Source organism: Vombatus ursinus, unplaced genomic scaffold (genome assembly GCF_900497805.2).
Source record: "Vombatus ursinus unplaced genomic scaffold, bare-nosed wombat genome assembly UNPS02014781.1, whole genome shotgun sequence".
NCBI classification, from domain to species: Eukaryota; Metazoa; Chordata; class Mammalia; order Diprotodontia; family Vombatidae; genus Vombatus; species Vombatus ursinus.
The window spans coordinates 34,386,207-34,403,391 of record NW_020954559.1 but is presented as its reverse complement, the minus strand read 5'-3'; the positions used below and the strand labels follow the sequence as shown (position 1 = coordinate 34,403,391).

Sequence of the window (17,185 nt, the reverse complement as noted above, 5' to 3'; positions counted from 1 at the left end):
GTGGAAGGCCTTAAATTTTAGGTGGAGGAGTTAGGAATACTCCTACAGTGGGCAGGAGAGTCAACTGGTAAAATGTGATGCTTTAACATTATTTTGTCAGCTCCTTGAAGATTGATTTCAGAAGGGAGAGGATGAAAGCAGGGAGACCAATTAAAAGAATATTGTAATTTTCTTCTGGAAAAGTGAAGATCTGAACTACAGTAGCGTCTAAGTAAGAGGAGATAAAGGGAAGGATGCAAGAATTGTTTTAAAGGTGTAAGGATATCAGATATTATAAAAGCATTAACATCCCTCAGAAGGGAGGCAAAATTAGAATATTTCATTCTATATTCTACATATTAATGTATATTCTATATCTTAGAATATAAAGATTTGACCCACTGGTGATTAATTATTATTTCTATGACAAGTATATTTATGTATGTAGTTAGAAATAAATGATAGATATACTAAGATCATTATTATATGTCTCAATAATCACCAGTTGAATCTAATATGAAAAATTCTGTGCCCTAAATACCTTAAGACCTCAGATGCCAAAATTATCAATGATAGAAAATGCCTGATAATTAAGATGCTTTTCAACTATATAAACTTTTAATGGGTAAACCCACTTTACAGTTCACATTAGGTTGAAAGTCTGGAGAGAGATTGTAGGAAAACAGGATGAAAATTTCTAAGCATTGATAAAATTGAATGAAAATTGGATGAAATTGATGGAATATTGATGATATTTTGATCCACTGAAATTCTTAATAAAGAACTCTTACATAGATCTTTATGTGGAAGTATGTGTTTCTCTTTGCCAGTCCCTATTTTTCACTTTTTTAGTGGAATTATGGCAAATATTTTGCACTGTCTGTATTACCAAAATGTATGACTGGAAAAGGAGATGGGCTAGTCATGTAGCAAGAACAAAGGAAAAACCAATGGATAGCCTGTGTGTTTGGCTGGTGCTAATACAATCAATTAATTAGCATTTATTAAGTAGCACCTAAGTACCTAGGTACTGTGCTAGGTGCTAAGGATACAAAAACCAAAACCGAAATAGTCTTTGCCCTCAAACAGCTCACATTCTGTCTGGGGAGAGAGCTCTTGCCATATCAAGACATATAGAGTTAGACCTCCACTCTTCCTTTTTTCTGCGAGGAAATCGGGGGTAAGTGACCTTGCCCAGGGTCACCCAGCTAGAAAGTATCAAGTGTCTGAGGCTAGATTTGAACTCAGGTCCTCCTGATTCCAGGGTAGGTGCTTTATCCACTGTGCCACCTAGCTGTCCCACCTCCACTATTTTCTTGAAAGGACTCCCCTATGAAGAAATCTTGAGAGGACATTTACAAGCATCAGAAAGCATTAGAATGTGCAAATGGATTGTGATCCACTTCTTTAGATTGAGTACCTCCATCAATGAGATCATAGATCTTATGAATATCTTAACTGAGTAATATATTGAATCAGAAATGGTTTACTAGGGTGCTGCCCTTAACATGTTGGGGAATGACTCAATTCAAATATTCACCTTTATCAAATGAGCTACAAATAACAAAAGAAAAACATTTTCCTTTAAAGGAATTAGGGATAGACTTCTGTTTACAAAATACTTTAATAATATAAATTGGTGAGTGATAGCCTCCTTGCACTTTGACAAGTTGAAATGTTATTAGGCTGTGAAATGATGAGGCATGGCCTTTTTTTTTCTGTTGGGTCCTGAAGGGAATTATACAAAGCAATTTGAAAAACTAGTTAATAAGGATAATATGGATAAAGTATATTCACTTTATTTGGAAATACTAAATGAAGGAAAATGTATTTCTTCCCATTTCAATAACATGTATCACTCAACCTAAAGCATTTCAATGATGATAGCATTTTGTTAACAACAGTAATGGAAAAAAATCTCTTTTGAAGAGGCTTAAATTATGAATCTAAGTCAAGAGAAGCTAATGTGAGGAGGCCTAAGGAAAATGTAATAGAGAAACAAAGAAGAACAAGTAAATGGATAGTGTTTCTGTGATCTTTAGGATACTACCTAAAAAAACCTGTGTTCCAAAGGGTATTTATGGTGATATTTCCCCCTCTACATGACTGTGTACATCCATGTGATCTCTTGTAGCATGTGATATGATTAAGAAATTGAACTGTTTTTCTAGGCTTAGCTTAGCATGTACTTGAACTTGGTTTGTTTATGGACACAAGCAGAACTTGAGCCTTTTTGTGTGGGTGGTGAACTGGCAAAATTGGACTTTGGTTCTAAGAACTGATGCTTATGATTGTTTTTGGACATCTCACCATTTTGCAAAAGAGGGCTAAGTTGTGAGGTTGACTGTAAATGAATTAGAAACCTACATATTTGATTTCCTTGAAAATATGCAAGGGCTTAAAAAACAGCATGGGTAAAAAGTTCTTGGCAAAATGTGTTGGCAACACAATCCTCACAATGCAATTGGCAGGACACCTAGTGTGTTGTCTTGCCAAATCTGATAAACTATTAATAATAAGAAAAAAAGATATAATGTAAATCTCTGATGAAATACATTATATTATAGAACATTTATAAAAATAAAGCCCAGAAGTAATCCTCCAATTAATTGGGAAATCCTTAAAAAGGGATCTCTGGCATATAATATAATAAAACATATGTTCCAGATGTGGGAAGATTAATAATATGAGGGAGAGACAAGACCAATTGATGTGAGAGCCTTTTAGATGTGTTCAAACACTTTGTTAAGAGTATAATCTTAAGTAAAGGTCTGTAGACTAGCAACCTTGACCAGAATCCATGTGTGACTCATAGAGAGTAGGGAACAAGCAAATAAGAGATAGTTTCAAAATCTCTAGTGCTGCTCTGTTTAGCATTGCACATACCCCATATTTGAAATCGCAATTTTTAAAAGGTGGGATTTATTTGGAAATCTATTTGGCTCAGCAAAAAAGCAATCAGTGTATGATGTAAAAACTGTAAGTTTGTGGTAGTTTCCACCCATCTTACTGCCATAGAGATGACACATTTAAGAACAAGGAACATTCATAGCCTGAAGAAATGAAGTGTTCTTAGTCATGTTTTATATTAACATCTTTACTCACCTGAAATCTCATCTATTTTAGGCTTTAGATATGTGTTAATTGACATTCCTCGATTAAAATCTGGATCCTGCTGGAAGAGGTTAGTGCAGTACCTCCATTCATGGGGTTACTCAAATGCTCAGTCTAAGTGGCTCTCTTATTTCATCTATTCCACTAATCAATCCAAACCTGTATTTTCATGGCTAATATTAAATTCCAGTGTGTCATTTATTGAACCCATGGTGCTTTTGGGAAGAGAGAAAGAATCAATATATGTGGATGGTAAGGAGCTAGAGAAATTACTGACTGAGAAAATGACTATTGATGGTGGATGTGGAGACACTGGAGCTTGGGAATGTTACTAGAGTCATGCAAAGAAGTTCCTCGAGTGAGCCGGACCATTTACCACCCTGACGTTGAACCAAACATTGAATTTCCAGTTTTTTTTCAACAAGTATAAAGTACAATGAATAGGGCACTGCATACAATAAGAGCTCTTAACTTTTTTCAGTGTCATGTACCCCTTTGGCAATCTGGCAAATCTTATACACTCCTCTTCAGAGTAATGTTTTTAAATAATGGAATATAATGATAAATTTCAATTAGAGATTAATGAAAATAATGACATATTTTTTATTTGAGTTCATGAGTCCCTTGAAATTTACTCCAGATTAAGAATACCTGTTGTAAGGTCCAATTTTTGCTTTCTTGGAGAATGGGATGGGATTCTAAGGCATATGATACATTTTATATATAGTTCATATGTTAAAATGTTAACATTGCAGAATTTGTAAAGTAGGACTTTAAATTTAGTAGATTTAAAGATTGCCTCAAGATATCAGGTATATTCTGTGCCTTAGAACTGCTAAATAGTTTAGGAATCTTTTTTTTGCTTATATGGAATTTGAAGAATTTGTGTGTACATGTTGGGGGACTTGTTAAGAATGAAAGGATGTGAGACTTCAATTGGAATATCTTTGATACTAATGAATTGACTTGGAAGAAAGGGAGGAGTTTGGAATGTTAGGCTCATTTAAGATAATGAAATGGGAAGCTTTAAAAAGAAGGCAGAATTTGCTTGACTATGCCAAGAAATAGATGAGGATGGTGACACAGGTGGGGCAGACCAATCATTATAGGTTATGAATATTTTTTCTTAGTGACAATTTAGCTTATAGGTTCAGCACATCTTACCATCTTTCTAGTTCCATTTGAGAGGTTTGAGTTGTGTATTATTTTATAGGGCAATGGTTCTCAAACTTTTTGGTTTCAAGACCCTTTTCACTTAAAATTATTGAGGATCCCTCCCAAGAGCATTTGTTGATATGGGTTATGTATATTTACAATTACCATATTAGAAATTAAAATATCTTATTATGAAAATAGCTTTGTCCTCAGAGACCCACTGAAAGGGTCTTGATTGCTTGCAAGGGTCCCTTGACTACACTTTGAAAACCACTGCTATAGGGAATTCCTAATGGAATTTTGGTGGAAAGTTAGTTGGTATGGGAAGCATAGTTTAAGTTGACCTATTTCTTATGTGCCAGATGCCTGGCTGCTTGCCTGATGATTATGCCTCAGCCTTCTCTACACGCTGGAGCCTTGGCATCTTTTCAGTTGATCAGTCAATTAGCAGCATTTATTAAGTGCTGCCTTTGTGCTAGACACTAAGATCAAAGTGAAAAATCCTTGCCTTGAAAGAACTTATATTCTATTAGGAGAGACAACATGTAAATATGTACATGTGTGTGTCTGTGTACACATACACACATACATACATGCATACATACACGCATATTCTGGTGTATCATTTATTGAGCCCATGGTGCTTGTGGGAAGAGAGGAAGAATCAGTATATGTGGGTGTACACACATGTATGTGTACACACATACGTACACATACATACATACACACATACATATATATATATATATATATATATATATACAAATAAGTGCAGGGTAGGAGAGCAAAAACAGCTGGGGGGAGAGGCTTCATGTAGAGAGTGGTGCTTGAACTAAGTCTTAAAGAAAATTAAGAATTCTAAGAGCAGGAGATGATGTAGGAGTAAATTCCAGACATGAGAGACAGATGGTATAAAGGTATAGAGATAAGAAATGAAATGTCATGCATGAGGACAGCAAGAAAGCAAATTTGACTGGACCTTCTGATTTATAATTTCAAAGGATCATAGAGTTAGAGTAGAAGGGACATTATTAGTGTCTGTACATCTAGTCTGATCACCTCATTTAACATCAGAACAAACTGAGACTGACACCTAACCATGTGACTAAGAAGTCACTTAACCATGATTATACAGGTAGTAAGTGACAAAACTAGGATTTGAACCCAGGTCTTTATGTTTTAAATCCAACACACTTTATGCCATACCATGCTGCCTCCAAGAGGCTCAAGTCTTATTCATTTTTGTGTGCTGATATTCCACTAGAAGATTTTCGCAACACTATGGTCTTCTCACCAGTGTGAATGAAGTACTCTTTCCTTGTGTATTAGAATTCTCAAATTATGGTAGACATCATGATCCTGAATGGTAGTGGAAATAACACTAAACTAATAGTTTACAAGACATGAATTCAAACCTCTGTCCAGCAGCATGTTTTTGATCCAGTCACTTAGTTTTCCTGTTCTTCAGTTCCCTCATTTGTAAAGTGAGGAAATACGACTCACCCTCTAAGTTATTTTTCATCTTAAATATTCTGTGCTTATAAGAATGCATATGTTTTTGGGAAATGATATGATTTGGTAAATAGGAAATTGTTCCATGATTGCAGTATGGATTACATAAGTCAAGGATAAAAAATAAGACAGCATAGGATATATTTGTATTGGTAACCAGGAAGTAATCACATCTAGAATCAAATAGGGAGCAAGGACAGTGGTAACAGTTAAGCCGTCAGTTAGGATACAGCTGATTAATTTAGTGCCCTGGAATTATTAGGTAAGGTGATTACATTATATTTGTTAACTGACAATGAACCTAGATTATACTGAGGGATAAAATAACAAAGCACATTGAAAAATGGTGGCCAAAAAGGTAGAAGGAAAGCTCAGAGAAAAATCCTCCTTCAGAAGCAGAAGGAGGCAAGGTTAATAAGGAGGAAACATTCAACAGTCCTAAATGCTAGAGAAAGGTCAAGGGGGATGATGACTGAGAAGAAGTTGTTCTTCTTCTTCTGCTTCTTGGAAAAAGGCAGCAGAGTGGGAAAGATTAAAGAAGAGAGAGGGAGAGAATATGAATGGTGGCCAGAGACACTGACCTTCTTGCTGTTGTTTGCACATGACCCTCTGTCTCCCTACTCTGTGACTTTCACTGGCTGTCCTCCATGCCTGAAATAGTCTTCTTCCTCATTTCTGCTTCATATCTTCCCTGAAGACTCAACTCAAATCCCACCATATGGAAGAAACTTTTCCTGGTTCCTCCCTACCCTACTTCCCCCTGTACCTATCTCCAGTTTTCTCTGCATGTATCACATATGTATGTAGTTGTTTACATGTTGTCTTCTTGTTAGAATGTGGGGTCCTTGAAAGAAAGGACCGTATTTTTGCCTTTCTTTGTATCCTCAGAGCTTGGTACATAGTAGGTGCTTTGCCTGGTACATAAGTGCTTATTAAATACTTGTTGACTGTCAGACTGACAATGTTCCATGATTGCAGTACAGATCACATAAGTCAAGGATCAAAAATAAGACAAGATAGGATATATTTATATTGGTAACCAGGAAGTAATCACATTTAGAATCAAATAGTAAGTAAGATAGGATATATTTATATTGGTAACCAGGAAGTAACAACATTTAGAATCAAATAGGGAGTAAGGACAGTGGTAGGAGATAAGCCATGAGTTAGGATAGAGCTGATTGATTTAGTGCCCAGGAATCATTAGGTAAGGTGATTATATTATATTTGGTAAGTGGCAATGAACCTGGATTATATCGAGGGATAAAATAACAAAGCATATTGAAAAATAGTGGTCAAAGAGGTAGAAGGAAAGCTCAGAGAAAAATCATCCTTCAGAATCAGAAGGATGGAGCAAGAAAGATGGAACAAGGCCTATGAACTAGAAGGATAGAATGGAATCTAGTGCACAAGTAGGAAAGGAAGCTGTTTTTGGCTAAGTGGAGAGCTACCTCATCAGCTGAGGCCAGATGGAAGAATGTGTGGATGGGTGAGAAAATAAAGAGGTTTTGAGATATGGAGGAGGGGAGATGACATAACTTAAAACAGATGGTCCCTAACTTTTTAGTCAAGTAGGTAGCAAAGTCATTGGCTGAGGGGTTAAGGATAGAGCTGAGGGGTTAAGGATAGAGCTGGGGGCTTCAGGACACTTGTGAAACAGCTACTGCGGGAAGTGTAGGGGGTGTGTGAAGCAGAGAATGAAGAGAAATATTGCCATTGCATTAATGATGTTTCAGTTGAGGTTATATAGCTTGAATATGCAGTGGAATAAATCAGTACAATTTTATTACTTTCTCTAGTGCATTGAGTTGCATAGATATAGGCTCACAAGCCAATACTAGGAGTGGCCAAGGGTTGAGAATTAGCAGGGCCAGAAAAGTGGAAGGAAAAGGCATCAAGTGTGGGAGGTAATGCTTCACTGAAGAAATTAACTATAGGATTAATACTGTGAAGAGAGGAAAGTGAGGCTAGAGCAGGGATAATGTACTGGGAAAACAGGGAGAGATGTTCCTCCCGTTTCTACCTAACCTTGGCCAATTCAATAATTCAGTTAAACACTTCAACTCTTCAAATCTTAGAACCAGAAGGGACCTTGGAAATCATTTAGTTCAACCTTCTCACTGTATTAATGGGAAGACTAAGACTTACGATCATGAGTACTGAAGTATTTGAGGTAGAAGACGATATTATGATCAGAGGAGAACTTATGAGTTGAAGATCTTGGAGGTGAAACAGTTTTGGATAATGGTTAGATCTAAGGTATGATTCCCCCCAGGTGGTGGCTGAGGTAGTGTGGAGATGGGGTTCATGGGAATTGAGAAGGTTACTAGTCTGAGTGGCTAGGGTTTTAGTAAAATTATTGTGAATATATTGAAATCGCCAAAGATAACAGCAGTGGTTGAGATAGAGTGGAAAACTGTAAGTCAGTTTGTTGAAGTTATTGAGGAAGGAGGTAGAATATTCTGAAGGTAGGTAGATGACCCTGACAAAGCACAGGGCAAGGTCGTATAATCAGATTGTGTGGATTTTGAGGTAGCAGAGGTTGTTGACTATGGAAGCAAAGCAAAGCAAGACCAATAAATTTACCTCTTTCCCTTGGTTTTGTGAGTTGGTCTTTATGAGACAAGGTATAACTAGCATTGATGAGGGCTTCAGGGGATGTGATTTCTTTAGGAGCGAGACACATTTCATTAATTGTGCAGAGGACATAGAGGTCAAGACTTTGGAAGTTGGTTGATAATAGAATGAGTGTTTCAGAGAGCACAGTGGAAGGTGAATAGAAGAAGATAGAGATTAAGGGAAATGAAGGCAAGAATATGACTAAATTTGGATTACTATGACTGTGCCAAAAGAGGTAATAGAGAAAGAGATCCTGCCCTGAGGGGTCAGTGGTTCTGAGTCATAAATTAAGGGGAGAAGAGATAGAAATTTGCTAGTCATAGGCACTGGGGTGGGGTGCTAAGTGGGTATAAACTAGTAAAATGATTCAGTCCAATGTTCTAAAAAAATGTAGGTATTATGGAAACTTGGCACATTTTATCCTCCAGGAGGTTCCTATAGACTTGGTTGCATTAGGAAAGCCCTTTTCATGGGAGCTAATTTTTTCATTCCTTGACAGAGCATGCATACGGTGACTCCAATCCAGGCTGGTTGAAGGTAAAACAAACAGTGAGGGCTCTTGGCCAGGCAAAGAAAATTTACTTTATTTAGTAGAAACTGAAGCTTCCATAGATGACACCAATTCTTTTTTTTTTAAACAGTGAATATTAATTTATTTATATTTTTCTGTTGAAACACAACACTAGAAAAATAAATAGTCCCAGTCTAAATTAGACCAAATAAGTCCATTACCTCGTTAAACTCACTGAGTAGATTTCTATACCAACTCCTTAAGGTTTCAGAAGGTTCTACACCCAAGATAGAGATGATCAAATAGCTTCTCAGTCTTTGATGGTATTCTTCTCCCTAAGTGCTCCCTATGTACTGACCACTACTAAAGCTTTCTGTGTTCACATATTGGATCACTTATCTTGTATTCCTGATTTAGCCCTAGTATACCTTTTCTAGGCCTAGTGACTGCCTTATTCAGTTTCAGTCTTTGCCATTCTCACTATACCCTCAGTCTAGCTCTCCTTAGCCTTCTGAACCAAATAAAACCATACTCTAATTTCAGGATGCTTAAATGAACACAGTTTTTTTTTCCATCAAAATAAAGAATGAAAAAAATAAAATTCCCAATAATTAAAGACTATATAAATTTTGACAGAAGGGAAAATTATATTTAGAAAATAATAATCATAACATCCACTATTTCCTCATTCAATTTCTCTTTTTTTGTTTTTACTTATAAACTTTTGATGCTCTTATGATTTTATATAGCCATGGTCATAATGGCTATGTGTAAGCTCTTCTAATTTTGTTTTTTCTTCATATCATTTAATATTTTTCATATTAATTTTATTATTTAAATGTAATTTTAATATCCTTTTATTTTTAATATGGTATTTTATATTCTTTATATATTTGATCTATACAATATTATATATTGTATATGTTATATAAATTATTCAACATATTTCATATATACAATGTAATAATGGAATACTATGTTGATTTAGTATAAATTATTCAGCTTCATGAAAGGGTCATAAATTTAGACATTGAAAATGTATATCTCACTCTTCATGTTTAGTCCATCATCTTTAGAGTGTTGAGGCAGGGTGGAAAGGGAAAAGAATAAGCATTTACATAGTACCTACTATGTGCAGGCACTGTACTAAGTACTTTACAAATATTATCTCATTTGATTCTCATGACAACATTGTGAGGTAGCTGCTGTTATTATCCTCAAGATACAGTCGAAGAAACTAAGACAAATAGAGGTTCAGTGACTTGCCCAGGTGATATCTAGAATCTTTCATTGCATTGATCATGATTCTTAAGTCTTTCAAAATTATTTTTCAGGATATTGTTATAGTTTAGATTGTTCTTCTGGTTCTGCTCACTTTGCTCTGTACCAATTCATACAAGTTTTCCTAGGTTTCTCTGAAACCATCTGTTTTGACACTTATTAGGGCATAATTGTGTTCCATTATATCCACATACCAACATTTGTTTAGCTATTCCACAAATGACGACCATACTCTTAGTTTTCAGTTCTTTGCAAGTACAAAAAGAGATGCTAAAATATTTTTTGTAAATACAGATCCTTTTCTTCTTTCTTTAGTCTCTTTGGAATAAAGGCCAAGTACTAGTATCTGTGGTTCAAAGGGTGTATAGTTTAGTAACTTTTGGGGTATAGTTTCAAATTGCTTTTCAGAATGGCTAGACCAATTCACAGCTCTACCAACAGTTCATTAATGTTACTATTTCCCCAGTCCCTCCAACATTTGTCATTTTTCCTTTTTTGTCAACTTGCCAATATGATGAGCATGAAGTGGGATCTCAGAACCTTGATTTCTTGAATTATTAGTGTTTGGAGGCCTTTTTCATTTTCATTTAGCTATTTATAATTTAGATTTATTTCCTGTTCATGTATTTTGACCATAAGGTTGTTGTGGAAAGGATTCATGCTTTAGATAGGGGTTGGACTAGATGACCTTTGAACTCATTTCCAATTATAAGATTTTTTTTTTGTTTCACTGAAATAGTATTTGATGATCATATATTTGGAAGACATCTTTTTTTGGGAGGGGGACTGTTTACCTAATTGATTCATAGATGCCTTTAAAAATATTATTAATGGGATTTTCTTCTTAAAATGTTTTTGCTTCACACCAACATGATCTAAAATGGATTTCAGTTTTTATGATGGTTAAGGACCATAACCATGATTACCCCATTTTCAGTACTTCTTTTCCAATTTTAGAATTTTCTTGAGCTTCCTGCCTTACTATTGCTGTTGCTGCAGACTCTTTTCTAAAGGAAACTTCCCTTGGAAACACCTGTGTTAAAGTCTTTCCTACTTTTAAGCAGCTCTGGAGTATCCTGATATGGAAATGTTTTTAATTGTCTGTTTTATGTCCTTGAGCACCAGCCAACCATTTCTTTGACAAGGCCATTATGATAGCATGGTGTATAGAGCAGAAGGACATGGAGATGTTACTCTGGATATCATAATAAAGAACGCTTTCCATGCTGCTGACATATCATGATTTTTCCAGCCATCTGACCTCTGAGGTAGAGTTCATCTAGCACAATAAGAGCACCAAATGTAAACTTGACTAAGTTTAATTCACATTCAGATTGAAAAACAGGACTCTAGCTCACACAGTAACCTGTTGTTTGGAAAGGAAGCAGGTATTAATAGGACTGGATCCTTTGTGGATGAGGAGCTGGAGGGAATATTTAGATTTGCAGCTGCATATAACAATTTAGACTAGATATCAGATGTAGCAGACCTTGATCTTTGAGGTTGGGTACCACGTGTTGTCTGGACAGTGGTGGAGACGTCACATGAGCCTAATGGAATTCTGTTACTATTGTTGAAAGGTGGGATAAAAATAAATGGGAGTGTCATTTCCCCCAGACAGTTTGTGATAGTGAATTCCTCCCTGAACTAGGCCCATCCTTCAACCAAAGTGACCTTTATGTTAACATAATGGAGTGCCAGCATTCCCTATAGCCTCTTCTTTGGTGGTCTTAAGAGCTAAGTAATAAGCCAGACTCCCAACATTTCAGCAAGTACAACCCCACCCTCATCCTTCATTTTTCCAAATACCATTCCTGAATTGTACTGAGTTGTGGTTCTTCCAGGCCTCTTCTCTGGAAGAGCCCTTCTTGGTTATGGAAAGTTATTGTGTCTTTTTAAAAATTTTATGTATGATATGACTTTTGGGAAATCATTCTGACCATTTTTCCCCTTGCTTCTTTACAGTGTAGGTCTCATTGTATGATACTCAATAGGAAAAATGTGTTTCTTCTTTCTTTGGCCATGACAATACATGCAAAGTGAAAAATTGAAGTAATTATTTGAAAAATCACAAACTACTTTTCATCTGAATGACACAGATAATTGAATCATAAAGGACTTGATTCTCTTCATTCTCCATTTAACTGCGTATGTACCCCTCTTTAAGTCAATTTAACTGTCATATTTGTGGATCTCCTTTCTTTGTGTGGTTTCCTCTAACAGTTTTTAAGGACCATAGAACTTTAATGCTAGAATCTCAGATCATCTAATCCAATCCCCTCTTTCAGTCTATGGGAAAACAAAGGCTCATTGAGGTAATGTGATTTTCCATTATCACACAGTGAAAGGTGTAGCTGGACTAGTTTCCACTTTCTTTGCTTTTTACTTTGCTCATTTCCAAGCCCCTAAATGTTATGTAGTACATATTGATTCTTTCCCTGTCTATGCTCAAAGTTTACTGCATAAATGTTTCTTTTTCCTTTTTTAAGTAGTAGAGGAATGTATTTAGTTTATTCCTGATACTTCTTGAAATATGGTGCTTTTAACAGACCACATTTTTTTCTAAAAAAGGCAGAAATAGCAGCATTTTAGAAATGATAATTTAGCCATCTTTTGAAAAAAATCCTCTTCTAATGTTTTCTCATGACATGAAAGTGACTTGGAGACTTCAAAACTATGTCAGTAGAGCACAGGCTCTGGCATGATCTACCATGCTGGAAAGGCTTCAAGTTTGGGCAGGCTAACAGGCTATAGTCCTCAGTTGGCTGATAACCAGCCAGCTGATCTAATTATGGAGAGGTTCATTACCCAAAGGTGATGATTTTTTTTTTTATCCCTGGTGACCCATGAGACAAATAAAAATAGAAAAGGAACATTAGTCTTATGTGGCTTGTAGCCACTTCTATATAATAATAGTGGGGTGGGGGTTTCCAGAAGGAGGGCAAAGCATGTTAAGAATCACATACCAATTTAAGAGTTGGTTCTCAATGTCTAATCTTTTTCCAGCGGCCAATAAGTAGATACACTACTGGAGAAACTAAACTATATCCTTGCTGATATTCTTACTATAAATGATATAATAAGATAGAGAAATTGTAACTAAACAGATGTAACTACATAGCTCTCCTGACATAGCCTTTGAGGACTCAGAGTCATTTTCACATCACGAGAAACCATTAGAATAGGACTTTTAAAAAATGATGTCTGAATTGTAATTTTTAAAAAGGTGTACAGATGCCGAAGTCTCAGGCTCTTCTTAATGAGGCATTTTAAAGGGGTTTCATTATTTCCCGTGGGATTTCTGGCCATTTTATGGTGAAGTATTGAATTTTATAGGCCTCATCCAGGAAAGGGTGAGAAAGTAGATAGATATTGTAAAGAACTTGATAATTAAATCAACAAATAGCTTGGTATTTGGAGACTTCATTGTAAAGGTGGGCAGAATGGAGAACTTTGAAAATTTGCCAGAAAAAAGATTTTGAGATCAAGAAGTAAAAGTGACTAAAGCTTAATACCTCTCACTCATTCCTCTTTAATATTTTCTGTAAGAAAAATGTTGGAAGGTGCTATCTGTATGTTAAATTCAACATCCAGTTAAAGCAAAGATCAAACTACACATAGAAGAAAAGTTAAAGATGAGAAATAGCTTCTGTAATTATCACAAGTGTAACCTAAATTATTTAAATAAGAAGATGTTAGCCTAAAAAATTGGAAATGGAAAAATATATTGAAAAGAATATAAAAATCAATTTGGAGGGACATCATTCTTCTAACTGGTGATGGCTTTCCACCTCATACTTCACATAGCATTTTGTTTTGAAGCTCCTTTACATACTTATCATTTAATGTTTTCTGTTATTTTGTATTTGTGTTTGATTCTTAATCTAAACTGAAAGCTTTGTGAGGCTACCATGTATTTTCTCAACCTGGTATCTTTTCTGAACATAGAGATCATGGTGCTCAGTGTACAGTAAGTGCTTAATGAATGCTTGTTGGATCATTCTCTAATTTTCAGATTAAATAAGTTAGACTTAATATAGATATTAAAACAGCTGACGAAACTTGGAGGCTATAAGGGAATTGTTACACTTCAACTCTTAAAACCCTTTTGTTCCTGTTTAGTCACTTTAGTTCTGTCTGATTCTTGTGTCCGCATTTGGGGTTTTCTTGACAAAGATACTGGAGTCATTTGCCATTTGCTTTTCCAGCTCATTTTACAGATGAGGAAACTGAAGCAAACAGAGTTAAGTGAGTTGCACAGGGTCGTGCAGCTACTAAGTATCTGAGGTCAGATGACCAACTCTATCTACTATATTTCCTAGCTGTTTATAAAACCCTACAATAGTTTCTAATATTGGTTCCAAAGTCCTCAGAGAAGTAATTAATAAGGAAAATGTACATGATACAAGACTGTAAATATTACCACTTGTAATTGAGAAATGTTCTCCTGCTTCTTCCTTGTAGACAGATAGTTATTTAGTATACCACATGGATATTTATTTTTTTCAAATTTTTTTTCAATTATGAAACCTTTTTTTCTCCCTCTCCTTCACTAGGGAAAAACAGAAAACAAAATACAAAATAAAATAAGCACAGTCAAAAAATGTGTGTCTTACTGTGCATATTGGTCTCTATCACCTCTGTATTAAGAGGTGAGTAGCACTTTTCTACATCGGTTCTCTGGATTTGTGGTTGATTACAGAATCAATCAGAGTTCTTAAATCTTTCAAAACTCTTCATTTTTTACAAAAATGACGCTGTAGTTTAAATTATTCTCCTGATTCTGCTTATTCCACTCTGAATCCATTCATACAAGTCTTCCCAGAAGTTTCTGAAAGCATCTCTTCCTTTATTTCTTACTGCATGTTAATATTCTGTTTCATTCATGTGCTATAATTTTTTTTAATACTGGGTTTCCATATTTCACCTAGGCTGGAAGTGCAGAGGCTGTACATAGAACTGACTACTAATTGGTACAGGAGCTTTGACTTGTTGTGTTTCTGACCTGGGATGGTTCCATTCTCCTTAGGCAACCTAGTACCTCTCCCCATCCCTATTCTCTGGGACTCACCATATTAATACTGAGCCCAAGAGATGTATCAGCCTTTGGTGGGTGCCCTCTTAATTTCTAATTCTTTGGTACTACAAAAAAGAGCTGCACCTATTTTGCATCTATTGAACCCTTTCCTTTTTCTTTGACCTCTATGAGCCATAGGTCTAGCGGTGATATCACTAGGGTCAAAGGGTATGGTTAGTTTGGTAACTTTTTGGGCATAGCTCCATATTGCTTTCCTGAAGAGCTGTACTAATTAACAGCTCTACCAGCCATGCAACAATGTGCCTGTTTTCCCATAAACCTTCCAACATTTGTTGTTTTCCTTTTGTGTCAACTTTGCTAATCTGATGGATTGCTTTAGCTTGTACTATTCTCTGATTATTAGTGATTTGGAGCATTTTTAAAATACAACTATTGATAGCTTAGATTTTTTCCCTTGAGAACTGCCTTTTCGTACCAAGTGGCTATTTCTCCAAGAGCATAGTCATCATGCCATACACCTCATTATGGCACTTATTGGCATCATTTTCCTAATACTGAACAATTTTAGAGCTGGAGGCCACAGTTATACTGCTGGTATGAAATTTAAGCTTAGTGCAGGAAATGATGAACACAAGCTGAATCTGAAGTAAAAGATAGTTCTTCCCCTCATGTGTTCCTTGGGGCCAGAGGGGAGAAATGAATGGAAAATTCCTTGCTCTTCAAATTCAGAATCTAGTGCAAAGAAAAACTGCCAAAGAGATAAACTTGTGGAGGAGACATAGACGAAATACTTTACGTAACATTACTATGGTCCATTATTTTTAGATGTTTGGGGGATTATTCTTGTCTTGATTAGTATCATCAAAGAGCATTTATTAAGTGCTTTTATTATTAAACTGCCATGGAGAATATTGCAAGTGACTTTTCTGCATCAGCAGGAGGAGGAGAGCCACATTTCTGTTACAAAGCCTTTTGCTCCATCTAAAACTGTCAGAGATGATAGTTTTTGAGGGGGTATTTTGTATTTTGATCTATTGCCTATTGAATTAGGTTACAGAATAATATGGCTGTCAGGACACTTGCCTGCTCTAGGAATTTGTAATTTGAGGGCACATTTCTTATGCTTTCTTCATTACAAACTTTTAAGCCTAAATTTGCATAGTTAAACATCTATTGTTTAATTTTTTTAGCCTACTTATAAAATGCTAGCTATGATTTCCTAGATGACTACCATTTCTGTGAGAAACATGTTGCCAATGATGAGAGTTCTAGATTTTTAGGAGTTGGAACTAAACAATTTTAAATCCCATAGGTTCCAAGTAATGTCAGCTATTCTCACAGATTTTGGGTATAACTATTAACTGGGTCTAAATTGACTGTTAATAGTGGTGTGTTAAGAGGTCCAGTTGTATAGCTTCCTGGATATTGGGGGAACAGAATTTTGGCCTTCTTCCAATGTTAGCCATTTATTGAAGAAGCAGTGAGGCATAATGTAAAGGATGCTAGATTTCTGAGACAGGGAAAGCAGCTTTAAAGATGGTCTTCAGATGCCATCTCTGTGACCCTAACAAACCATTTGTTCTTTGCCTCTGTTTCTTTATCTATAAAATATAAAATATAAAATCTACAAAATAAATGATACCTCTCTAGGGTTACTGTGAGGATCAGAAGAAAAAATGCATATAAACTGATCTTAAAACTTTAAAATGATATGTAAATGCCAGTTATCATAATTACTATTTGTATTAGCATACTGCCATGTCAGTGGGAAGTGCAACCTGGAATATACATTTGCAAATTATTAAAAAATATTATCCTCAAGCCATTTGGATACATCTTAATATTGGTACTTAATGTGTGTTTGTTATGTAATAGATGTGTATTTATGTTTATATGCATGCGTATACATATGTGTTAGACAAAGTGGATAGAAGGCTGTACTTGGAAGCAGGGAGATCTGGGTTCACAAGGCTGAA

At 35.6% G+C, this 17,185-nt stretch overlaps 1 protein-coding gene across 1 annotated transcript in view; it reads left to right on the top strand.

Annotated features, from left to right (window-relative positions):
• Nucleotides 1-17,185, top strand: part of LOC114046113 (collagen alpha-1(IV) chain-like) — a 204,058-nt gene that overhangs the window by 11,888 nt on the left and 174,985 nt on the right. The gene's annotated exons all lie outside the window — the stretch shown is intronic.